Source organism: Stegostoma tigrinum, chromosome 2 (genome assembly GCF_030684315.1).
Source record: "Stegostoma tigrinum isolate sSteTig4 chromosome 2, sSteTig4.hap1, whole genome shotgun sequence".
NCBI lineage: Eukaryota > Metazoa > Chordata > Chondrichthyes > Orectolobiformes > Stegostomatidae > Stegostoma > Stegostoma tigrinum.
The window spans coordinates 151,272,970-151,298,755 of NC_081355.1; the positions used below are offsets into that span (position 1 = coordinate 151,272,970).

Here is a 25,786-nt window from a genome sequence, read left to right on the forward strand (position 1 = left end):
GCCTGCTGTGTTCATCCAGCCTCACATTTTGTTCTCTTGGATTCTCCAGCATCTGCAGTTCCCATTATCTCATTAAATTGGTTCTTCTGGTTCTAAATATCATGTCTGTAATTCAGTCAATGGGTTAGGGTTGGATTAATCAAAGTTACAAAACCTCTTTCGAAAGCTTTGAGCTTGTACAAGAGTTATGAAGGAAAATGTAACGTAAAATCTGCTGGAGCTTACATGCAATTCTTAAAATCAAGTCAGAATGTTGGTCAAAAAGGAGGCAATGAAAATTTGATTCATGCTTACAGTTTTCTGTGGCATATACGTCTATAGCTGCCAGAAGAAATCAATTATATTTTATAGGAAGACTTTGATTTGAGTAAAGTAATATGTGGATATGAATGACTAACATGGTGAAAGATTAACAACTGAAGGCAATTCTACCTCACTGACGAAAGGTTAAGGTCTAAGTCACAAAGGGCACAGTGAAAACAAACTTGAAGAGTCGTTAACACTTATTATGTGTGAAGGATTGCAGTCATTTGATTTCAATTAGATGTAATGGAAGAAATTGAAAAGCAGCCAAGTATAGTTGGATAAGACACAATCACTGATCTGAATAGAACAGATGTTATGCTAGTAACAGTCCCCTCTTGGATGATCACTTCTTAACCAAGTAAGAAATGAATACAAACAAATATACAGAAATTTCAGATTAGGAAATTCTATGTGCATTTCCTCTTACATTTACTTATTACTTATTTCAACAAATCGCTAATGTTGACAAAATTAAACTGGTCATTAACGTTGACAAAAGTAATTAAAACTGTACAGCATTATCCTGTTAGTTATTAATATGATGCTAGAGTTTCTGTCCCACCTGCCCAGTCATGCATGGACAAGTTGATTAAAATATATAAGGGGAGACATTAGCTTAATGGTAATGTTGCTAGACTAGTAATTCGGAAACCCAGGCTATTATCCCAGGGCCATAGGATTTGAACCTATCACCGCTAATGGTAAAATTTGAATTTTAAAAATCTGTAATTAAAACTGGACTAATGGTATCTGTGTAACCATTGTCAATTGTTGTAAAAACCAATCTGGGTCACTCATGTCCTTTAGGATAATAGTTAGATGACAAGCAGCCCAGATTGATCTGACTCATAATGTAATACAACCACATAAAAATAACCGTTGCCTATTAAAGCTGGCAATCATCAATCATGTCTGCAGGGCATTCTTATGTAGGCTATTTTAATGCAGATGCCAACGAGCTAACAATTTGTGAAAATATGAGACATATCAAAGACCTGGGTTTTTGTCTGCTGAAATAAAATTGACAATTATTATTTCTAGGTTAACTTTACATGTGTAAAAAAATCTCCAAACTTTATCTGCCTTATCTGATTTTCTTAAAGAGGAAGGAAGCTATTATAAACACGGAACTACTGAGACCTTATCAGACAAATGCATGTTGTGGAACAGATGCAACAAATACTATTCTATTTTAAACATAGATTGAACTACAGTGATCTACATAGATCAACACAGTGTCATTTGCCCAAGTTATATAGGCACTGGAGAGGTGGGACAAGGAAAGGAAGAGCTGAAGAAACCCCAGTTAAACTGGTAAACTACAATTTTTGGGCCTATCTTTACAAATGTTTTCAATAATGGCATAACATGTGTAGTTTTCAAACCCTCAGCAATACGAGGAGTGAGGACCTAGCACCAAGTGGACAAGGGCTCAGTCTCATCCAAAGTTAAATTCTGGATCCCTATATCAGCCTAACTCTCAGTCACAATCCACGTCCCTGACCACGGAGCAAATGTGATGTAATTTAACTTAAGACTGCTGTCTGAAACAGTGTCCAGGTATCTCTCCTCTGTCTTATTGTAGTATCTGCAGCTGTGTGGGCTCCACCACATCAACTCTGAGCAAACGTTTTTTGAGCAGTAAGCAGCATGGATCACTTCAGTGTCCACCAGCTCTCACAAACTGCAACACATTGTTTGCTCGTCCATCTCTATTCTAATTAATTAATTTGGATGTTAACTATTTTAAAGTGAACATGATTTAAACCAGTTTGCCACAGCACTATCTTTGTTGGCAGGTTTGATTACAAAGTCAAAGTTAGTTCTGAGATCATGGAGCGCAGTAAGTTCAGTGGTGATAGGTTAGAATGGTTGAAGGGAGCAGAGAAATTAGGGCAACCCATGTCAACATCGACAGCTCTCAATGAACAGGCCAAGTGTAAGTAGGAGACCAGAAGAAGGGGTCCAGGTGGGGGAAGAGTGTGGAAGGCGGGTGAAGGGGCCTGTAGGATGGGCAAAAGACTCCTGTTCAAAGAAATAGACATCGAGGTGAAGGTGTCAAAAGAAGAGTCTGACATAATGTTATGCCCAAAATTCATTTAGGTGGGACCGTAGAGGGATAAAATCAAGTCCTTTGCTGAGTACATATCATTCAGCATTAGAGAACAGACGGTCAGAAGGTCTGGTAAATAAATGACAGGTTGGGTTCGAGGAAAGGATGGAATCAGTGGGAAGGGAAGTGGAGGAAGATTCCAGAGGGGCATGGGTAACTGAGTTGTTGTAGCTTGTGTTCTTTCATACCTGAAAAGAAGATAAAAAGTTTATTGTTCAAATGTCTTTGAATACAGAATTACTTCGAACTTATGTACTAAATCATAAACAAAAGGAAATACAACACAATATTCCATACAACATGGCCAACATTATGTGATGTTATAAATTGCTAAAACGTAAAACGTCAGGTACTTTTGAAGAAACCTTTGTCAATTACAAATAAAATGCTTTAAAGACCAAAATTTAACAAGAGTTTAGCATTCAGGAAAATCTACAGATAATTTAGTTGATAATTTCAACAGATTAGTGGAAAACTGAGAGTTTGGAACTTTGAAATCAGAATTCACAAGAGACAATTTTTGTAGGAATTAATGATGAGTCTTTATCAGATTTATCACAGTCTAAGGAAGTTTTGTCTTTGGAGAAAACTGTTCAGATTGTGCTATATGCAGAAACTAGGCTAATACATATACAAATTAACCTTATAAAAGGAAAACAATAGAACCTATCCACTTTATAATGTCTAAATGCTCTAAAGAACCACATGACAAGCCAATACAAAGAACTGGTCAAAAAGTAGATACCAAGAGTCAGTGACATCACTATGGAACAAAAAACCTCATAACCAGCAGCAGTGGCCAGCAAAGACAAAAGAATCCAACATCTATGAAAGTACAGGTCATTCCCAATAGACTTACAAAAGCAGGAAGCAGTTTCAGAGAAGCAAAAAGTCAAATGCCCGCTCATATCAAGTTGATGCAATTGAACTATTACCATCAAAAAAGATGTTCTGTGCATATCTGGAAGAAATCAGTGATCCAATCAACTCGAGTTGTACAGAACCTGTTTATATCAATGGATATCTAATTGATTTTGAGCTTAATTCAGGGGCGAATAGCAGTTCTCATCAGATTGAAAAACATCGAAACAGACATTACAGGCTATAGACATGGCTCAGGCAACATAACTTTCAAGATTAAAAGGGATGTTACAGTAGCTCCGCAACACAAGGGCAATAGTTTATGTAATTCATTATCTGGTAACCTCACTATTGAAAAATAATGCATGTTACACTCTCAACCATCACCAAATGACAGAAGTTGAACAACACAGAAGTCAATATTCCTTTGAAAAGTATATCTTAAATTGTACACAGGATTCGGGAGATCAATTCTGATTATAAAGTTGCCACAGTCCTATGAGACTATGGGGCTGCTCTCTCATCAGAAAACGATGACTGGCAGCGGTCCAACTTGAGGGTCACCAGGTCTCAGCTGAGGGGAGAGGTTGAGAAGGGCAGCCCTTCATGGTAACCTTAACCAGTGCAAAAACTGAACAAAGGCAGTTGCCATCACTCTGTATCACAAACCAGCTGCCCAACTAATGGAGGTAACCAACTATAGCCTCATGAATGCCTCAACTGAACCCACCTCCATCACACTGCCAGCAGTGCGTTCCACTCACTGTTCCTTTCCTCACATTGCATTTACCTTCTTTGCAATCACTTTAATCCTGCACCATCTTGTTCTTTATTTTTTCATGAACAGGAACAGTTTTTCCCTGTCTACTCTCGGAACTCTCACAATTTTGAAAACTTCAATCAAATCTCCTCTCGTCTCTAAGTAAACCGGTCCCAAACAATCCTCTACATAACCAAAATTTCTTACCTCAGAACATTCTGTTAAATAGGTTCAAAAGAAACTTGAATAAATTACCAAAAGATGCGTCATTTATCTGGTGATAAAACCAACCAAATGGAATTCAGGCATAGTTTCTGTGACACATGGGGATCACCAAGTGCAGACCCAGAGATTGGTTGTCAATGTGGTGGCTATGGATTTCAAAGGAGATTGAGGACCTCACAATTAACTGTAAAATCTCTGCTATTCATGGTTCCAAACAACAACAGCTACTGATATCCTGCCCCACCAGATCAATGGAATGAATGGGAACAGATCTACTTGTTAGAAAGTCTTACCTTATTACTGTTGACTATTTCTCTTGGCAGATTAAGGTGAAAAATATTATATACCGCCACTACGAGTTGTCAGGGTCTTGCATGAAATATTGACTACATATAACATTCCTGATTTAGTTCTGTCAGACAGTAACGCATAGTTTGCTCTCAATTCATTTGCAGTCAGTTCCGGATCTGAGCATGGAACAAATTTGCTGAGATACTCAAGTTCAGATGGAGGAGCTAAGCATGGGGTCTAGATGGTCAAATCCCTTCTGAAGAAAGATGCTGCCTTTTATATAGTCTTGTTAAGCTTTACATTTCCATCCCATTCGTGTAGCTCATCGCTATCAGAATTACAGATGGGGATAAAACTGACAGAACTACCTACACATCTAAAGAGGCTGACTCCATGGTTAGGTCCACAGAAGAATAAGAATGCTTGTAAGAAGGAGCAATTTTACCTGTAACAGTAGGCTATTCCCTATAATAGATGTCACCATAATGGTTGCCACATTTGGGCCAAGAACAATGGGTACGGATGAGGAACAATTCTCGGAGTTGTGCGGTTGTTCACAATGCAGGAGACCAGCAGCAACTGTACATTGTCAGAACAGCTGAGGGAACTCTATGGAGGAACCACATTGTAAAACAATGATCCACCAATAATGGATTGGGATAAATCGAATGAGAATCTTCATGACGGTGACAGTAGGTGGGATATGCAAGGCCACTACCAGAATTATAGTCAACAGTCATTAAAACAAAGACTGATTAATCTTCCAAGATGAAAGAAAATGGGGTCTGGAAGAATTCTGAAACCTCCAGTGGGCTAGAACTTTGTAGGTTTGCGGGTGGGAAGGAGGTGTTGTGCAAAGTTGGGGTAAATACAGTTATATACATGAACGCAGAATTCTTAAATGTGGGAAAAAATGTTTGGATGGTGTTTTCTTTTATTACCCAGCCGTAAGGGAGGTGGTGAGCTGCCTTCTCTTATCACGGCAGGCCTTAGGAAGTAGGCACACCCATAGCCTGCTAGGAAGGAAGTTCCAGAATTCTGACCCAGTGATACTGAAGGAACGATCATTTATTTCCAAATCACAATGGTGAGTGGCTTGGGAGAGGAACTGCTGTTCCTGTCCTTCTAGATGGCAGTGGTCATGGGTTTGAAAGGTGCTGTTTAAAAGAGCCCTGGTGAATTACTGCAGTGCTAATGAGAATAGTGTTTGTAGATGCAGTGCTATTCAAATGGGCTACTTTATATTGTATGGCGTCAATTTTCTTGCATGGTGTTGGAGCTGTACTTATTCAGATAGTGCAAGTATGCTATCACACATCTGACTTGCATATTGTAGATGGTGGGCAGACTTCAGGAAGTCAGCAGGTGAATTATTCGTGTTGACAGTGGGAGAATTCAGTGACGGTAATGTCATTGAATGTCAAGGGGAAATGGTTAGATTCTTTCTTGTTGGAGATTGTCATTCATGCCTCACACGTGCCAGGCAGCGTTACTAGCCACTAGTCAGCCTAAGCCTGGATATCAGCCAGGTCTTGCTGCATTTGGGCATGGGCTGCTTCAGCATGTGAGGAGACGTAAATGATGACAAACACCGTATGCTGATGACTGCACACTCCCATTTCTGACTTCATATTGGAGGGAAGGTTATTGATGAAGCAGCTCTGAAACTTCAAAGACCTGGAATACCGGACTGGGGCAACTCCGCTGGATAGAGCGCTGAGCCGAACTCACAGTTTATAGCCTGACCAGTGAGTTGGAACTTATCTCCACACAGTAAATCGCAACCACCACCAATGCCTGGGCAATTCCCTCTTGTTGGTGGGACAACGGCCACCTGGTACCTACCCACTCTGGCAGTACCCCCGTGAGAGAAAAAGAGAAATCAAACTTCTTATCCTGGCCAGCAATCCCCCGGATCGCCTTTTGGTCCTTGACACTGGAATCATAGTCTGGGATCTACTGTGAACTCAGTGCAGAAGGAGCACAGATGGACTCAAATGAGTTCAAAATTACCAGTGAACTTTATTACAGGAAAATTTAACTTGCCCAACCCACACAATACCTTGATAAAACTTATATTTATATCATAGTATAGAGTTTAAGAAAACTGGAGTGGACACAACATAAATCTTTAACCTCACACAATTTACAGGGTACTTATACTTTAAGAATCACATAACCACCCTCCCGCCATGCCTAACCAACTACTCCAGATTTCAAGTGTCCCTGGCCTGAAAAGGGTTCTTATGGTCTCAGGAGGGACTTGTTGCTTGTCCGGTGGGGCTCCCTCTCTGCCTTGGATGTTGTTATGGACTTCTGAAGTCTGAGGTCACAGACAGGGTCAATGTCTTCAGCCCCAAGGGGTTGGTGTCCAGAGGAGCAGTGAGCTCAAAGCAAGGAGTGAAAAAGGGGAGCAGCCTCGACAGCTGGCCCTGCAGCCCCTTTTACCCATGAGATTCCAAAGGGCCAGCTGGCTCCATCCCTCAGGTAATTCCATTTCACAAGCATCTCCGGTGATTGCTGGGGCTGGTTTAATCTCATCATTCATGGAAACAAAAGGGTCGATACCATCCCAAATTTACTTAGCTGAAATCTTGATAACTTCATGGATCCTCCCAAACTGTTTTCAGATTACAGTAAATCTTTATCGCATTAACTAGATAGGCTCCACTGTTTACAGTTTCGGATTCATTACCATTTCTATGCCTGTCCCTTGATACGATGTCTGGCAGGTGCCGGTTTGTTGGTCGAGTTGTCTCATACCTCTGAAGATCTCTGTCCCCAGATGCCTGCAGAGATGCCAGGTTGACCAGTTCTTCACAAAAGGCCATTTTCTTACAGTCTTTCCTTTTAAACTGGGGATTGCCCTGAAACTGCTACAGGTGCCACGTCCAGACTCGCTGGGACCGGATCGACAATTCAAGTTGAGGAGCAATCCTTCCCACTTCCAAGACTTTCATTGCCGCAGCCGGCCCATAGGCCCCCGTACCCTGGAGATCCCTCTCTGAATTACTCTAACTAAACCCAGACATCAATACAACGAGTAAGTCAGTGATTATGTACTCAGGGTGCAGGTAAGATTAAAAGGTACGTATATTAACTCTAAACGGTCCCTAAGAAAACACAGGGACACCACACACACATATATACAATAACGAATATAGTAACAATGTAGTACTTTGGGAAGAACAAAAAATGCAGTGTTACAGTAGTTACAACAGAGGGATTTCACTTCAGGCCCATCTGGTGGCTCGATTCACCATCTGCTCGAGCTTGAACGGCCATTTGCCTTTCAGGCTTGACAATTTCCGCCCATTAGATACAAAACTAAAAACATGAACAATTACAAGGCAGTGGGAGACAATTCCCATTCACGCCGGGATCACCACCCACGCCTCCAAATCCCGCCATCGAGGAGCTTTTATGTCCTAGATCTCTCTGGCGATGTCCTGAGTTTTCTGATCCAGGAAGAGGAAATGCCTCTGTGATAACTGTACCGCCGCCCGGAGCTCTTTGAGTTGCTCCAGCACGGGGGAAATATCATAACCAAAATGTGTTATGTACTTTCGTAAATCCATGATATTCTCCCATACTGAGAGGTGGACCGAGGAAGGTTCTGGGATGGGCAATATCTGCTGGTGTGCCACAAGGACTTTTGCCCTGAGTTTAAAGCAGAAACTGCTGTGCGGTATCGGACACCATTGCTGTGGTCCGTGTTGTTAACGCTGGGCACTGGTGGTGACACAGTATGTCCCACCCCCTGCATATGCCACCTGTGGAGGGATGTGGCCCGTGGCCATCACTTGCATGGTGCAATTGATAGGCTCTGCCTCAACAGTTCTAAACCCACACTGAGGCCTCACCTCGGCGTCCATGTGCTGGGGACACAGAATTACGCGTGTTCCTCTGCTCCGGCAACTCAGAAGGTCAGTACGGAGGGGCTTGCCGTGCCGAGATTCCCATGACTGGGATTCTCACAACCACCCCGATAATAGCATGGTTGGGCTTTCCGCAGTCTACCGGTACTGGTTAGGCCTCGGAGGCCACACGAAGCTGACAAGGACTCAAGGTGCTGTTATAAGGATGTTGCGCTGCTAGGTGCGGCTGCTTATCCAGGAGGGGACCTTTCCTTGCCTCAGGTCCTCCAAGTTGGTCCTCCCCTCCCCCAGCAACCAAGCCCCAAAAAGCCCACACACCTCGTTTTGAGCAGACTGATCGGACGCGTTCCGGTCCTCCCGAATTAAAGCATTTATAGTTTTGGCATGTAGTTCCAATTGTGTTATAATTTCCTTTACATGTAGAGTCATTGCCACCTCTTCATGTAAGCCTGGCCCCACCACAGCATTTTCGTCCCCCAATATTTTTCGAAGCTGCCCCTTTAACCCGCAGGGCTAGCTCCACATTATCCATAGTATTGACTAACAATGTTCCAGTACTAAAAACAGTGAACCCATCATTTACCACCCTTCGCTTCTGTCAACTGGCGCCCACAGTAAAATCTCCCGGTCAACGATACATCTCCTCTACATCAAAATCCCCAAAGTCCAAGTTGTGAAACTTTTGAAAACATATCCTTCAACAAGGCTCGATATAACAGTTCCGTTTCCCTGAGACACCACGCCAGTAATTGTACTTCGGTTAGGTTTAACACGACCAAGGCCACGGCATAATGTACCCCCTTGGTCCAGTACCTTCTTTGTGGGGACGAGCACTGACCCATTCTCAGGTCCCCTGGCGGTGGTTGGACAATTGAGAGGGTCAATTGGTGGGGCTGCGGGCAGGGGCTTCTTCACCTGAACCAGCAGTTCGATGGCCTTCACTGTTATCTCTGTCCTGGGAGTTACACATGCCGTCCCACTGCGGTCCCAATTAATTCCGCTCCTGGGGTCCTGCCCCCGTCTCACAAACGTGATCGATGCCCCTTCTGGGTATACCCTGGCAGACTCCCATAAGCATAAGTACAGTCCCTGATCATAGTCCCACCATCTGTCCCAACATATAGTGACCCTCCCCGGTGACTTTGTGATGGTCCGCTAAGTGTCGTTATCCGAACGTTCCCAGTCCGAGGATCGATCCCTCATGTCTGGGCTCAGCTTCCTAAGCCACCACTACTTCCCCAACGGAACGTCCCCCCTCACAGGTCAGACACACCTGTCTGCCCTAGGTCGCCCTAGCCCGGTCGGTGTCCACCTGCACCTCCGCACAGGGGATGGATGCTTCCCCGTATGTGAAACTCTTGTGGTCAGAGAATCCGGTTGAATTGGACCCCAGCCACCTACCCTCATGGAAGTAGCGGGACTGTCCGATGGCCATTGGATTCCCCTGCCTGGTTGTTGCGAGGGGTGTCCTACCGCCAGAGCACCCGTACACTCGAGACTCCTTCGTGGTTCCCCGACGCGCTGTACCCATCTTGATGATCACCGCCACCATTACCCATGCCAACAGATGACCCATCTTGAAAAGAGAACAACAAAAAAAAACACCTTCTGAATTTCATTCACTCTCCCTGCTTTAAGGCAGAAGAGCGCCTTTCCATCAATGGCACGTGCCATGGTTTTGAAATTCACAACCACTTGTCCAGGTGATTGATGCCTCTTGAAACTGCCGGCTGCGGTTTCTCCCACAGCTGTGGCTTCACGGGCTCCTAGTGCCCATCATTCAGTCTTACACGGTACTACATCACTTACACACATACATATGTCCTAGTGAAACTTAAAGGTTTACAGGAGGCCCTTCAAATTTGAACTATATACATGTTCTGTCTATTTACAGCGCCACCCGTCTCCACGTGGCCAATATAAAACTTGTCCCTACTCTGCTGGGGCCGCTCATCTCTCTGACCCGTCCTCGAAGGCCAAGAACTCCTCCTGCAGAGGGGCCTGATTGCCCCTCACCTCCCCTTCCACTGGGTTCTATGGGATCCCCCTACGCTCCCTGCTGAGGCTGGGCTCAATCCCTGTCCCTCTCATCTCTTCGGGGCTTCCCCTACAGTCCCTACTCCTACCGGGGCCTGCCTGTCCATCCCTTCCCCTTTTTCTGTCCTGGCAGGATCAAACAGCGTGCACTGATTAATAATGGTGCCACTTCACCTTCCTGGGAAGCTACACCGCGTAAACCATTGGGCTGGCCTTGTCCACTATGCTGTAGGGTCCAGCATACAGGGGCTCGAAAACTCCTAGCCGGGCAAAGTTCCGGACCATTACCTGGTCCCCTACAACCTATTCCTGTTGGGTACAGGGCTCCAGCAGCAGCTTGCTCCTGCGGTGCTGGGTTCCCACGTTGTTGGCTGCCTGCCAGTGGATCTGTTTTAACTGATCCAGCAACCTGCTCATGAATCTGTCTCTATTCACTTCCTTGAGCTGTCCCTCTGTCAGGGCCAGGACCACGACGTGTAGCCGGGTCCTCATGACTCGGCCAGTCAAGAGCTCGTGAGGGGAATACCTTATACTCCAAGACTGACTGGCTGAGATCCCCATTAACACGAGGGGTAGGACTTCCAACCACAGGTTGAGAGAACTGCCGGTCTCCTTTCGCAACCACTCCTTGATGGTGCGGTTCAACCGTTCTATGGGGCCCGAGAACTGGGGGTTATAAGCTACGTGCCATTTGGCCCTGATGCCTAGCATCTTAGACGTAGCTTGCATCACCTGTCCCGTGAAGTGCCCCCCCCCCCCCGGTCTGACTCCACAAACTGCAGGAGTCCCCACCTGGAGAATACCTCCCTGACCAGGATCCTTGCTGTACCCACAGCGGTGGCTGTTCAAAGGGGAAGGCTTCCACCCACTTTGAAAACACATCCACAAGTACCAGGCAGTACTTGTATCCCCCTGGACTGTTGGGAAGGGGTCCAATATAATCAACCTGGACGGACTGCCATGGTCCCCCCACCTTCCGCTGCACATACTAAACAGTTCGCACAGAAATCGCGAACGTCCTCCAGGAGGCCAGGCCACCATCCTACCCTTTCCACCCGTTGCCAGGTGGTCTCTGGTCTGGGGTGTCCTGCCCCGGGACCCTCATGGGCTGCCGCCATGAATTCCCTTTTGTGAAGGGAGGGCACTATCCACCTATCCCCTTTGAATAGCATGCCTCCCTTCGCTACTACACCTTTGTCTCCACAGGGACCCTCTATCCTTTCCGGCCTGCAGATCGCTGCAGCTGCATTTTTCAGGACTGGACCCTGCTCCTGTACTGCAGCCAGATCTGGGGTCGAAGGTACTCCCTGGTTCCCTCTCCCGTGGGGCTGTCCCCTAGCTGCTGCCAGCCGTCCTTCCCCGTACGGAACCCACTCTACCCCTCTCCAGCCAGAAGGTCGGCCTTTTGGTTCCCCTCGGCCCGGCCTCTGTCTTGGAATGGGCCTTCACTTTGTGGAAGTGTCTACCCCAGCCCTTTCCTATGGCTGCCACAATCCTCTTTAACATGGGCTTGGTGGCCAGGGGCTTCCCATCTGAGGTGGTGTACCCTTGGCGGGACCAGATGGCCAAGTACTCCGTGCACGAATTACAAGTGAACACACTAGTATAGGGAGTGGGGAAACGCTCGGGGTGGGTCACCACGTGCATGAACACAGCTAACTCTGCCTGCTGGGCGCTCAGGGTCGACGGGGACTTCAGGACCAGGGCGATGTCTGTCTCTGGGTCCCAGATCCGCAACCTGTTAACCTGGTGGGTGCCCTCTGACACCATGCTGGACCCATCTACGTAAATCTCCCTGCCTGTGGGGTGCAGCCCTGACCGGAACCCAAAATCTACCTCCCAGACCCCCTCGACCGAACAGTGATGGGGCTCACCTGGGTTGGCTGTGAGCTGTTAATCCCTTTACCCAAAGGGTCATTTGGGAGAGGAGCAGGGTCCAGCGAGTGATCCTTGCACTGCTGATGGTGCCGTCCTTAATTCGACCGTCCAACAGCATTTGGGTCCGGCTATGGTGTGTTAGGAGAGTGATGGGAGGCATCCTGATGAACGCCTGGGCTCTCTTTACAGCCCAATACGTGGTTAGCAGGTGTCACTGACAGTTGGAGTATGATTTCTCCACCTCTGTGAGGACCTGAGCGGAGTACGCCACCAGCCTTAACTTGCCGTGGCGCTCCTGGAGGAGCAGTGCACTCAGGCCATCACTGCCCACGGCTACCTCCAGGAAAAACTCCTCCTCCGGGTCAATGTCTCCCAAGGCTGGGGCCTTCTGTAGGTCCTGCTTCAGGCGCACGAATGCAGCCTGGCACTTTTCGTCCCATTCCTATTCTACTCCCTTGTGCAACAACCTCAGGAAGGGTGCCGCTGTTGCCGCACAGTCCTCAATAAAATCACGGCAGTAGCCTGTGATTCCTAGAAAGGATTTAACCCCTCTCATGTCCACTGGGACACTGGTACTGTCTGCCTCCTAGCCGCATCTAATGCTGCACTCCCCAGCCCTCAGGGTCAGTTCCAGGAATCTGACCTCCCTCCACCCTATGTGTGCCTTTTAGACTTTACCTTCAACCCGCTCTTGCACAGGAGTTGTAACGACTCACTCAGTAGGGGGCCATGTTCCTCACTATTGTCTGTGAACAACAGGACGTTGTCCACGTACCGTACAAGCCTGTGTGGCTCACTGAAATCTTTTAAACAGTCTGCCATACACTGGTGGAAAATGCTGAGGCTGTTATGGAAACCCCGTGGCAGACAGCTCCAAGGGTCTAGGCCCGAAACGTCAGCTTTTGTGCTCCTAAGATGCTGCTGGGCCTGCTGTGTTCATCCAGCTCCACACTTTGTTATCTTGGATTCTCCAGCATCTGCAGTTCCCATTATCTCTCTCCACGTGTACTGTTGTCCTTTAAAAGTAAATGCAAATTTGTATTGGTCCTCCTGCCGAACTGGGACAGACCAGAAACCGTTCGAGATATCGTGCAGTGTGAATACGGATGCTGACACTGGGATTTCTCCCAATAAGTCGGCCACGGCTGCGACCCTTGGGGTGCAAGCTGGAATATTCTTATTGAAAACCCTATAGTCCACTGTCGCCCTCCAGGAGTTATCTGGCTTTCGCACCGGCCAGAGCCGGTCTTAATACCCCCTGCCTGACTAATGAACTCAGGGTGACTTCCAGATCAGCATCCGCTTCCCTGGGCAAATTGTACTGTTTCTGACGTCCGGACATGGAATCCCCAACAATCCTCACCTCTGCCCCCGGGATTCTCCCGCAATTATGCTTGTGGGTCACAAAGGCGGCCAAATTACTTTTAACGTACTCCTGGTACTCAGCTAGGGTGTTCCTTACCAGGGCCTCCATGTCATTACCCCTCCTTGGGTTTCACAATACATAGAGCCCCCTTCTCCTGCAGCCGGTCTATAACCATCGCCTCCCTCTCAGCCCCTTCCCTTGCTATGCCCCACAGACAGTGATTTCTCAGGTCCGCTTAGGACCTGATGTGCCGCTATGAAGTTGGCGCCTAGGATCCCCTTTCCCTCCTGCTCCCATCTCATCAGGACGCACTTCCACTGCGCCTGGAGTGCTCCTATCCTAGTGGGCAGGGGAACAAAGAAAAACCCAGTCTTCTCGTTTTCCGTAAAACCGACAAGACAGGAGGGCGCGCGACTGGATACAGGGGGTGTTTGGGGATTGACCGTGTGAACAATGGTACTAGAAGCACCTGTGTCCAGCAGGTAACTCCTGACCACATCCTGGAGCTCCATTCTGACCCAGAGTCTCCCACATGGGCCATACTCTAACGGGCATAGGTAGGTGGCAGGCATAGGTGTGCTGGGGGAGGCGCACTTTGGCCTGTCGCCATGGTTACCTGCCCAGGGGCTGTAGTCGTTACCTCAGGGACCTTCTCCCCGACAGGTGTGTTGGGGCGCCTACACTCCCTTCGATACTGCCCGGGCTCTCCGCACCGGTAACACACCGGTCTCCTCTCGGGTACCCTGCTCCCTTCCTGTCTCCACTCCCTTCTCTTTGGGGGTGCTGGTGCAATCTCACGCACCTTTCCTCTGGATGGCTTCTGCTCACTACACTCCCTGTTATGATACGCAAACATGGGCTTTCCGATCACCTCCGCCTCGTTTAGGTTTGGTTCCATTGGATCGAAACAATACTCCTCCTTCGCCCTCACTCGCGGAAGGCAATTCACCACCAGCGTCTTCAGCAGGGGGCTGTCCTCTTGTCTAGATTTTGCCTGTCTAGCCGAGTACCACACACTCCCTCATAGACTCCCATAGTCTATCCGCAAACATGTCCGGGGACTCTGTGACCTGTTGCTTCGTCTCCCAACTCGAGCAAAGGGACTACCCTGATTTGACCCTAGCGTCTCCAGAACCGCTGTCTGGGCTGCTGCCAGTGTGGCAGGACTTTCCCCTGCCCTGGAGGTCACTGCCTAACACAAATAGGAGTCTAACATCATCAGGAGTAGCTTCACCCTCTCTTCCTCGTCAGTCATTAATATCGGCTGCTTGTTGTACCTCCATGAAATTTAACGAGGGATCTCCTGACCTAGCCAGCCTAGGGATGTGGGCCACCATTCCCCTGAACGCGTGTATCCCACGGGGAGTAATTATTTCACTTTCCACCGGCCCCCTGTCTGCCTGCCCAACTGGAGGACAATATTTTCTTTGTCTGACTGGGCACATCTGCCCTACTTGGGGCTGCTGCCCTCCCTAAAATTTCAGCCCCTGGATTCCCCCGCCATGTTCGGTGAACCCACCTCCTCACGTTGAGACACACATGGTGATGCTATCACCGACTGGGAGCACTCCACTGACCACCTCCATCCCCCACCGCCCCCCGGCCCTGTCCCTCCCTGGACGGCCCGAACCCCACCTGCTGACCCGGGCTCACTACCGGTGGCTCAGGAGGTGGTCTAGTCCCTGCTGCACTGGGGGAAATCATCCGCTGCTCTATCCCCTGGGGACCCTCCTGGGCCTACCAGGTACACCCATCCCCTTACTTTGGATAGAGCTTCCTCCAGCTCCCCTATCCTCACTTGACCTTATATGTTGCCTGCATGTCCTTGAACCTCCCCTCCAGCTCCCTGTGCCTTCGTGTACTTTGAGCCAAGAGTTCCTGGGTGTTCTGTTCATTCTCCTTGGCCTCTACCACCTGGCACTGGAGAAACTCCTGGGTATTCCTATGTGATTCTTGAGCCTGTAGCAAGCATTGTTTTGTGAGGATGAGGTTAGTAGGTAGGAGTTGGGGGTGGGGCTTGAGGTGGGAGGAGGGGATAGGTGAGAGGAAGAACAGGTTAGGCAGGCTGGGACGAGCTGAGCTGGTTTTCGGATGCTGTGGCGGGGGGGGTGATATTTTGAAGCTTGTGAAATCCACATTGATACCATTGGGCTGCAGAGTCTCCAAGCGGAATAGGAGTTGCTGTTCCTGCAAACTACGGGTGGCATCATTGTGGCACTGCAGGAGACCCATGATGGACGTGTCATCTAAAGAATAGGAGGGGGAGTTGAAATGGTTTGCGACTGGGGGGTGCAGTTGTTTATTGCGAACAAGCATAGGTGTTCTGCAAAGTGTTCCCCAAGCCTCCGCTTCGTTTCCCTGATGTAGAGGAGGCCACAACAGGTTAAGCGGATGCAGTATACCACGTTGGCGGATGTGCAGGTGAACATCTGCTTGATGTGGAAAGTCTTCTTGGGGCCTGGGATGTGGGTCAGGGAGGAGGTATGGGGGCCGGTGTAGCACTTCCTGCGGTTGCAGGCGAAGGTTCCAGGTGTGATGGGGTTGGAGGGGAGTGTGGAGCGGACAAGAGAGTCACGGAGACAGTGGTCCCTCCGGAAAGCAGACGAGGGTGGGGAGGGAAAAATGTCTTCGGTGGTGGGGTTGGATTGCCTTCAAAATCTGCCCTTCCCCTATTGCATCCGAAAACCAGCCCAGCTCATCCCCGCCCCCGCCAACCTGTTCTTCCTCTCACCTACCCTCGAGCGGGAACGGTCTTGATTTTCACGAGGAGAGAGAGAGAGCCAGACAGAGAGAGCACCAGGAGGCTGCTGGGAAGGTAACGTTTGTTTTTTTACCACTTTAAAAAGCTTACCTCGAGCAGGAGCGGTCTTCATTTATTTGGGCAGCGGCTGAACCCAAGACACGACACGTGTAGTGTCTCCCACCCGCCCTCCTCCTCTAACCAAAAAAAAAGACTCTGTGGTGTGTAGATAAGGTAAGGCTTTTTCTGTTTCACGTTTCTTTATATATATATCGTGTGATTGCCAAAAACCTTTTGGTTCCTTTTTCATTTATCTAAGTTAGGTTTAATAATGTCAGGAGATCTCAAACCCGTGTTGTGCTCCTCTTGCTCAATGTAGGAGCTCAGGGACAGGGCTGATGTCCCCGGCTCCTTCACATGCAGGAAGTGTGTCCAGCTGCAGCTCTTGTTAGACCGCATGGCGGCTCTGGAGTTGCGGATGGACTCACTTTGGAGCATACGCGATGCTGAGGGGGTCGTGGATACCATGTTTAGCAATTTGGTCACACCGCAGATTAGGATTGCTGAGAGAGATAGCGAATGGGTGACCAAAAGGCAGAGGAAGAGCAGGAAGGCAGTGCAGGTGTCCCCTGCGGCCATCTCCCTCCAAAACAGGTATTCTGTTTTGGATACTGTTGGGGGAGATGGCTCATCAGAGGAAGGCAGCAATAGCCAGGTTCACGGCACCATGGCTGGCTCTGCTGTACAGAAGGGTGGGAAAAAGGGTGGAAGGGCAATAGTCATTGGGGATTCAATTGTAAAGGGAGTAGATAGGCGGCTCTGCGGTCGAAAATGGGACTCCCGAATGGTATGTTGCTTCCCCACGGGTCAGGGATGTCTCCAATCGGCTGCAGAACATTCTGAAGGGGGAGGGCGAACAGCCAGTTGTCGTGGTGCAAATAGGCACCAATGATATAGGCAGAAAACGGGATGAGGTCCTACAAGCAGAATTTAGGGCATTAGGAGCCAAGTTAAAAAGTAGGACCTCAAAGGTAGTAATATCAGGATTGCTACCGGTGCCACGTGCTAGTCAGTGCAGAAATGAAAGAATAGCTAGGATGAATGCGTGACTTGAGAGATGGTGTAGGAGGGAGGGGTTCAGATTTTTGGGACATTGGAACCGGTTCTGGTGAAGGTGGGACTATTACAAATTGGACGGTCTACACCTGAACCGGACTGGAACCAATGTCCTTGGGGGTGCTTTTGCTAATGCTGTGGGGGAGGGTTTAAACTAATGTGGCAGGGGAATGGGAGCCAAATATTGGACAGAAAAGAGGTAGAAAAAAAGCCTGTAGAGAACTAGATAATGGAGTCAGTGTGACTAAAGGGAATAGTAGTCGGGGAGCAGATGATGAACACAAAGGGACAGGTGGTCTGAGGTGCATTTGCTTTAATGCGAGAAGTGTAGTAGACAAGGCAGATGAGCTTAGGGCTTGGATCGGTACCTGGAGGTATGATGTTATTGCTATTACTGAGACTTGGTTGAGGGAAGGGCATGACTGGCAACTAGTTGTCTCAGGATATTGATGCTTCAGGCGGGATAGAAAGGGAGGTAAAAGGGGTGGAGGAGTTGCAGTAATGGTCAAAGACGATATCACAGCCGCACTGAAGGTGGGCCCCATGGAGGACTCGAGCAGTGAGGCAATATGGGTAGAACTCAGAAATAGGAAGGATGCATTAACAATGCTGGGGCTGTACTACAGGCCTCCCAACAGCGAACGTGAGATAAAAGTACAAATATGTAAACAGATAATGGAAAGGTGTAGGAGAAACAGGGTGATGGTGATGGGAGATTTTAATTTTCCCAACATTGACTGGGATTCACTCAGTGTTAGGGGTCAAGACGCAGCAGAATTTGTAAGGTGTGTCCAGGAGGGTTTTCTAGAGCAGTATGTATGTAGTCCAACTCGGGAAAGGGCCATACTGGACCTGGTGCTGGGGAATGAACCCGGCCAGGACGTTGATATTACAGTAGGGGACTACTTTGGAAATAGCAACCACAATTCCGTAAGTTTTACAATACTCATGGACAAGGATAGGAGTGGTCCAAAAGGAAGACTACTAAACTGGGGGAAGGCCGACTGTACCAAGATTCGGCAGGATCTGAGGAATGTAGATTGGGAGAAACTGTTTGAAGGTAAATCCACATTTGATATGTGGGAGGCTTTTAAGAAGAGGTTGATTAGCATGCAGGAGAGACATTTTCCTGTGAAAATGAGGGCTAGAAAAGGCAAGATTAGGGAGCCACGGATGACAGGTGAAATTGTGAGACTAGCCAAGAGAAGAAAGGAAGCACACATGAAGGCGACTGAAGACAAATGAAGCTTTGCAAGTGTGTCTGGAATGTACAGCGAATCTGAAAAAAGGGATTAAGAGGGCTAAGAGAGGACATGAGATATTGCTGGCAAACATGGTTAAGGAATCCCAAAGCCTTTTATTCATATATAAAGAAAAAGAGGGTAACTAGAGAAAGGATTGGCCCATTTAAGGACAAAGAAGGAAAGTTATTTGCTGAGTCAGAGAAAGTGGGTGACATTCTTAACGAGTACTTTGCATCGGTATTTACCAAAGAGAGGGACATGACAGATGTTGAGGTTAGGGATAGATGTTTGCTTAGTCTAGGTCAAGTTGACATAAGGAAGGAGGAAGTGTTAGGTATCCTAAAAGACATTAAGGTGGACAAGTTCCCAGGTCTGGATGGGATCTATCCCAGGTTGCTGAGGGAGGCGAGAGAGGAAATAGCCGGGGCCCTAACATATCTTTGCAGTGTCCTTAGACACGGATGAGGTCCCTGAGGACTGGAGACTTGCTAATGTTGTCTCCTTGTTTAAAAAGGGCAGCAAGGATAATTCAGGTAATTATCGACCGGTGAGCCTGACGTCAGTGGTGGGGAAGCTACTGGAGAAGATACTGAGGGATAGGATCTATTCCCATTTGGAAGAAAATGGGCTTATCAGTTAAAAGGCAACATGGTTTTGTACAGGGAAGGTCATGTCTTACCAACTTAATTGAATTCTTTGAGGACATGACAAAGTTGATTGATGAGGGAAAGGTTGTAGATGTCATATACATGGACTTCAGTCAGGCGTTTAATAAGATTCCCCATGGCAGGCTGAATGAGAAAGTGAAATCACATGGGGTCCAGGGTGTGTGGGTTAGATGGATAAAAAAACTGGCTGAGAAACAGGAGACAGAGGGTAGTGGTAGAAGGGAGTTTCTCAAATTGGAGACCTCTCCACAGGGATCTGTGCCGGGACCACTGTTGTTTGTGATATATGTAAATGATCTGGAGGAAGGTGTAGGTGGTCTGATCAGCAAGTTTGCTGATAACACTAAGATTGGTGGAGTAGCTGATAGTGAAGGGGACTGTCAGAAATTACAGCAGAATATAGATAGACTGGAGAGTTGGGCAGATAAAGTTCAATCCGGGCAAATGCGAGGTGATGCATTTTGGAAGGTCAAATTCAAGGGCGAACTATACAGTAAATGGAAAAGTCCGAGGGAAAATTGATTAATAGAGAGATCTGGGTGTTCAGGTCCATTGTTCCCTGAAGGTGACAACGCAGGTCAATAGGGCGGTCAAGGTGGCATATGGCATGCTTTCCTTCATTGGGCGGGGTATTGAGTACAAGAGTTGGCAGGTCATGTGGAGTTGTATAGGACTTTGGTTCGGCCACATTTGGAGTACTGTGTACAGTTCTGGTCGCCACATGACCAAAAGGATGTGGATGTTTTGGAGAGGGCACAGAGGAGGTTCACCAGGATGTTGTCTGGTATGGAGGGTGCTAGCTATGAAGAGAGGTTGAATAGATTAGGATTATTTTCATTAGAAAGACGAAGGTTAAGGGGGGACCTGATTGAGGTCTACAAAATCATGAGGGGTATAGACAGGGTGGATAGCAAGAAGCTTTTTCCCAGAGTCGAGTCTCAATTATTAGGGGTCATGAGTTCAAAGTGAGAGGAGCAAAGTTTAAGGGAGATATGCGTGGAAAGTTCTTTACACAGAGGGTGGTGGGCGCCTGGAACGTGTTGCCAGCAGAGGTGGTAGACGCAGACACGTTAGCGTCTTTTAAGATATATTTGGACAGGTACATGGATGGGCAGGGAGCAAATGGACATAGACCGTTAGAAAATAGATGACAGGTTAGACGGAGGATCTTGATCGGTGCAGGCTTGGAGGGCCGAAGGGCCTGTTCCTGTGCTGTAGGTTTCTTTGTTCTTTGTATCCCCTCCTCAAGCCCCACCCCCATCTCCTACTTACTAACCTGGGTCTAGGTCTGAAACATCAGCTTTTGTGCTCTTAAGATGCTGTTTGGCCTGCTGTGTTCATCCAGCTCCACACTTTGTTATCTCAGATTCTCCAGCATCTGCAGTTCCTATTATCTGTTTGTGATGTACCTGGACATGACATCCTTGCATAATGCTTTTGACATCAGGACTTATTTGTCATTGAAGGTAACTAGTCTTGATATACTAAGTTCATCCTTGTCTGGCCAAAATGAACAAACCCATTCAGTAATTCTTTAATGCTGACAGCCTGGATAATGAGCTATTGCCACTTTTGTAGTTGCTCAGCATTGGCATAGAATATAGAACTGTACAGTGCAGGAATGGGCCCTTTGGCCCGCAATGATGTGCCGAACATGGTGCCAAATTAAACTAATCCCTTCTGCCTGGCCATAGTCCATATCCTTCCATTTTTTGCATATTCATGTGCTTATTGTATCTGCCTCTACCATCACCCCTGGAAGCGCATTCCAGACTCCTACCACTATGTAAAAAAAACTTGCCTCTCACACATCTCCTTTGAACTTTCCCCCTCACCTTAAATGCATGGCCCCTAGTTTTAAACATTACAACTCTGGGAAAAGGATTCTGACTGTCAACCCTATTTATGCAACTCAATTTTATAGTCTACTATCAAGTTTCCCCTCAGTCTCTGCTGCTCCAGAGTTCCAGGCCTCCTTATAGCTCATAGCCTTGAATCCAGGCAGCATCCCTGGTAAGTGATAATGGGAACTGCAGATGCTAGAGAATCCAAGATAACAAAGTGTGAAGCTAGATGAACACTGCAGGCCAAGCAGCATCTCAGGAGCACATTGTGCTCCTGAGATGCTGCTTGGCCTGCTGTGTTCACCCAGCTTCACACTTTGTTATCTAGCATCCCTGGTAAACCTCTTCTGCACCCTCTCCAAAGCCTCTACATCCTTCTTGTAATGTGGGAACACAACACTTTAAGTAGGCAGTTGTCAGCTGCAACCATTGACAGCAACTCTGGTCAAAATCTAATAAATCAAGGCAAAAAGCCACAAAGAGAAGAATTTCAGAGACTTTAGACTTTTCAGATGGGTCACTGGACCCAAAGTTTTAACTCTGCTTTCTCTGTACAGTTGCTGTCAGACCTGCTGAGTTTTTCCAGCAATTTCTGATTGTGCTTCTGATTTCTAGCATCCACACATCTTTGTTTCTTTTTGTTCAGGTGTTTTTGGAAAAATGATCACAATCAATCTTCAGGTAGATAGATGGGTGACTGCTAGAAAGGGCAGGCAGCCAGTAGGAGGCCCCTGTGGCTATCTCCATCTCTAACAGGTATATTGTTTTGGATAGTTAGGGGAAATTGCCCATCAGGGGCTGGCAACAGAGGCAGTGAGGCCAGTGGGATGAGTTGGCTCTGTTCTACAGTAGGGAGGGTCCAAGTGCAGTATAGCAACAGTAAATGGGGGCTTTACAGTCAGGGGCACAGATAAGCATTTCTGTGACTGCAAAAGGATGTCTCCAAGAATATGTGGGACATTCAGAAAACGGTGGGCAAGCAGCTGGAGGTGGTGGCACACACTGGTGCTGATGACACAGGCAGGAAGAATGACAAGGTCCTGCGAAGTGACTTCTGGGAGTTAAAGTAATAAGAATTGAAAAGTAGGACCTTTAGAGTTGTAATCTTGAGATTACTCCCTGTGCCATGTGCCAGTGAGGCTAGGAATAGGGATATTGTACAAATATATGTGAGGCTAAAGATCTGTGATGGAGGGAGGCTTTCAGATATGTGGATTATTGGGATGTCTTCCGGACTAGGTGGGACCTGTACAAGGAGGACAGGTTGCACCGATATTCTAACAGGAAGCTTTGCAAGTGTCACTCAGGAGGGGTTAAACTAGTGGGGTGGTGGGACATTTAGGAATCAATGCAGTAGATCAGTGAAACGACCAAGGCAGAGTTAGAGACTAAGGGCAATAAGGCTAAGAGGAAGAACAAACAGGGAGAGGACTCTTTGCGTGTAAATAAAGGGTGACTTGGTGATGGGATACCACCCCTCTGGAGTTATTTCAGTGGTGATGACAGAAAGGCATGTTCCTGAAGAAATTTGCTCGCAACAGTCATCTTTGTGTTTGGGTAAGAATTTCTGGCATCATACGGTTATTTGGGAAGCTTAACTTGTTTGATCCTTCCGAAGATGGGGTCCAGTATGTGAAAAGAATGCAATTTTTTTTTCTGGGCAAATTACACTGGGGGGGATTAAAAGAAATGAGTAATTCTCCTGACACCTTGTAGACCTGTAGCTTTTTACAATTAAGTGCCTAACTTTCCCTGAGGCTATATACTAAACTCTTTCAAGAACCGATAGATCTAGTTAAGGAATTTTACAACCTCAAGCCTCTACAATTCTAAGATACTATTGGTTTTATTCAGCAACTTGAGAACCGGCGAATCCATACCGGAGTTTTTGACGAGGTTGAGATGACTGGCAGAGGCATGTGACTTTGGTTTAGCCCTTAATAAGATGCTGAGGACTGTTTGGTATGTAGGATTAATGATGTAGCCATGCAAAAGCACATACTAGCTGAAGCCCAATTGGACTTCAAACAAGCACTACAAACGGCTTTATCATCAAAAAAAATGCAACAAGTGGGGTATTCAGATGGAAACCAACACCCTAACCAGACCAACTGAGCTTGGGGAACACCACTTGAGTGAAAGCAATTGCATGGCCTCATTCAGGACATGTCCTGAACAGGGGGACTCCAGGTCAGCACACAGCAAAACCCCAAAACAAAGCTAAACCTTGGCCAAACGGTTACAATTTTCTTCAGGATCCAGGCCCACAAGACATTGTCGTTGCTGCTGTTATGTGGATTTGAAACAGCCACTAGACCTAAATAAGAGTAAGATAATTCATTGGCCAGTATCCAGGAAAGTGCACACCTTGGTTTGGAACAGCTAAATTGCTTAGCAACATCCAAATCAGGATCAATCAAAATAAATGTCTGATTAAATTGTAACACTGTTCTAATGGAGGTTGATACTAGCGTGTTTGTTTCAGTGATCACAGAACCGGTCTTTAACAAAATCATTTTGGACTCCACCACTTAGGTTTGTGCAAGACCTCAGCTAGGCTTGTCTGTTTGGCCTGTCCTCGTTGAACTGGTGGTTCTCCTTATTCGTGTGAATGGAGGTGATGGTGCTTTTTTGTTGGTTGTGTCTTTTCGTTGCAAGTTGGTGTTTGTGCAGATTAAGAGCATAAAACTTTGGTTGCAGTCTTTTATGAGAAGCAGCTGGTTCGGTTATCATAGATTATACTGTGGTTGGTTCGCTCACTGAGCTGGTTCATTAGTTTTCAGACGTTTCATTACCCTACTGGGTAATATCATCAGTACAGCCTCTGATGAAGTGCTGTTGTGTTTTCCTACCTGATATTTAAACTCGGGTCTGGTGGGTTTGGTTACCTCATTTACAGTTTTCCTTTGCAATGGTGTGTATGCATAGATTCTAGTTCTATGTTTTTGTTGATGGCCTTCTTGGTGGAGAACCAGGCCTCTAGGAATTCCCAAGCTTGTCTGTTTGGCCTGTCCTAGTTGAACTGGCGGTTCTCCTTATTCGTGTGAATGGAGGTGATGGTGCTTTTTTGTTGGTTGTGTCTTTTCGTTGCAAGTTGATGTTCGTGCACTCATGGCCAATTTCCTTCCTGTCTGTCCAACGTAATGTTGGTCACAGTCCTTGCAAGGAATTTTGTCTATTATGTTGGTTCTGTCCATAGTGGGAGGGAGACTTTGGTTACAGTTAATAGTTGGTGTCGGATTGATGTGGGTTTATATGCTACTTTGATGCCCAATGGTCGTCAGAGTCTTGTGGTCAGTAGAGATAGGTTCTTGATGTATGGTAATATGAGTGTGTTAGGGTGTGCAGTGTCTTCCTGTTGTTGTTTGTGTGATAGGCATTGTCAGATCCAGTTGTTTGGGCATCCATTGTCTTTGAATAATTGGTAGAGGTACTCTTCTTTTTGCTGTAGTTGCAGGTTGCTACAGTGTGTTGTCGCTCATTTAAATAGTGTTTTCACATAACTGAATATCAGGCGGAAAAACACAACAGCGCTTCAGAGGCTGCACTGATGATATTATCCAGTAGGGTAATGAAACATCTGCAAACTAACGAACAGCTCAGCAAGCAAACCAACCACAATTAACAATAACTAAACTGAATACAAAATTAAGGGTCTAATGATGACCATGAAACTATTGTCAACTGTTGGCAAATCCTACTTATTTCACTAAGGTCCTTTGGCAACCATCCTTCCTTGGTCTGGCCTACATATGGCTCCAGACTTACAGCAGTGTGGTTGACTCTCAGCAACTGGGGATAGGCATAAATGCTGGTCTGGCCAGTGATGGCCACATACATGAATGAATAGTAACAAAATGAGCCTGGGCAGACGATCAAAGTTTCAGTGGGGGTGGATAACAGAAACGGTGACCATAATTCCATAAGTTAAAAGTTATTCGTGGATAAAAGTAAGAGTAGCCCTTGGGTGAAAGTAGGTTTAAAGGCTGGGGAATGGGAGAATGGAGCTTGTATGCATTTAAATTCAATAGCTTGTGTTGGGGGGGGGGGGCATTTTCCTACTGGTTCAGTTGGCTGGATGGCTGGTTTAGGAGGCACAGCAATGCAAAGAACACAAGTCCACTGGAAGTCCCCACGAAGGACTCATCTTAACATCGCCCGCGGTAGGACCCTCATCAACAGGCACTTCTCTGATAAAATAAAGAACTGCGGATGCTGGAAATCTGAATCAGAGTGCGCTGGAAAAACTCAGCAGAATCTGTGGAGGGAAAACTGAGTTACACCTCGGGTCCAATGCCCAGCTCCTAAGAATTACTGATTTTTTTGGCAAATCGCACGACGACATTACCTTTCTTCCTCCGAAAGCACATCACGGTCCGTTTTTCAGGATGAAATAACGTTGTTCCAGTAACCGTCCGATTTTTGAATTTCCCGCTCACTGGCACGAGCCAGGAAGGGG

General features: G+C 47.0%; 1 long non-coding RNA gene across 1 annotated transcript; it reads right to left on the bottom strand.

Annotated features, from left to right (window-relative positions):
* Window positions 1-2,096: 2,096 nt before the first annotated feature.
* Window positions 2,097-25,760, bottom strand: LOC125448550 (uncharacterized). The gene is made up of 3 exons (XR_007246729.2): window positions 25,676-25,760; window positions 9,836-10,010; window positions 2,097-2,607 (listed from the first exon to the last, which is right to left on the bottom strand). It is a non-coding gene; the product is annotated as an uncharacterized LOC125448550 (long non-coding RNA).
* Window positions 25,761-25,786: the final 26 nt, after the last annotated feature.